Source organism: Vipera ursinii (genome assembly GCF_947247035.1).
Source record: "Vipera ursinii genome assembly, chromosome: 3".
In the NCBI taxonomy this organism is placed as follows: Eukaryota; Metazoa; Chordata; class Lepidosauria; order Squamata; family Viperidae; genus Vipera; species Vipera ursinii.
Window position 1 is genome coordinate 106,380,744 of NC_139516.1, and position 1,527 is coordinate 106,382,270.

Consider the following 1,527-nt stretch of genomic DNA (forward strand, 5'->3'; position numbering starts at 1 on the left):
AATATGTCTGACAACAAGGAGGATTTAACGGCAGCAGATCATGTAATATTTTGCTATATTTGGAATGGAGATTAAATGTTGAATATTTATTCAAGAAAGAACACGTGGAAAAAGCTAAGTTGTAAAGTAACAATTCATAAACTGAGCAGATCATGGAAAAGTGCTGTTATTGTCATTGATTATTTATCTAGTTGGAGTGTCGAGTTAATTCTTTATACTGAGGGTGGAGAATTACCATATTCACCATCAGATGCAGGCAAGATATTTGTATTTGCCTACAGTTGAGAAATAAAACTCATGACCTCATTGTTAATTGTGATATATGGCTTTCAGGACAAAAACATTCCTCAACATTGCTGTAACACCACATTGCAAGATTCATAATTAGCAATACATTGGTAGCTGTGCATGTGTTAAAAGCCAAGCCATGATTAAATACAGATAGGAAAGTGGAAGCAAATTATAATGGATAGGGAAAAATTGGTGGAAAAAATCTAATTCCTAATTGGATGCCAATTTAATATCTGTTGGAGGCCAGAAAGAAAGACAAAAACATTAAACATTTTTCATAACTGTACATGACAGATTATTCATAAATAGTAATTATAAAATTTCAATAGAAAAGTGATTTTTTCAGAATAATTAATGGGAAATTTTATTTTATAATATTATACATAACAGTTATACTATTGGATGGTAATTTTTATTATTTGAATAGTTTCCATTCTATGCATCCAAGATAGAAGTACAAAAAGAACTTCATAATATTACATATAACCTCTCCAGAACTCATCCCACAGTAACTTCTGATTTGTGATTACAACGCAAATGAGAACATATGAATTATATCTAAAAAGATTCTATTCTGTTCTGTTCTGTTCTTTCTGCTCTGCTCTGCTCTGCTCTACTCCTAATGGACATAATTCATTTCGTACTAGCAGTTTAACAGTCACTTTATGGGTTTTTTCCCTGCTGGAAAGTTAACTGTAACAATGGAAAAGGAATGCATTCCCATATTTGAGTAGATCTTTCTACGTAGGAATATAGAGAAACTGAACAACATACAATGAAGAAGACACTGCACTTCAGCCACTGTTCAGCACTGTGTAAAAAAAGTACATTGTCAATGAATGAACCTTTATTGTCCAAAGTATAACCAGGGCTTTTTTTGTCATAGAACACTCAGAACGGAGTTCCGGCACCTTTTTTGGATGGAACCTTGTAGGGTAGGCAAGGTGGGTTGTATGACATGTGTGAGTTCCGTCACCTTTTTCTTTTACAAAAAAAGCACTGAGTATAACCATGTATACAATGAGATTGGCTGAGCCTTCCTCAGCAGTTGCAAACAGTTTGCAACTCTATGTTTACACCCATTTGGAGGTTTATATTGTATCTATAAATGAAGGAAGCAAAAACATTGAACTTCTAAATCACAAGTGTCAAACTCACTGCATCACGTGATGTGTCGCAACGTATCATGCCTTTTTTTGCATTGCCTGAGCTAGGGTGGGCGTGGGCTCCATATGA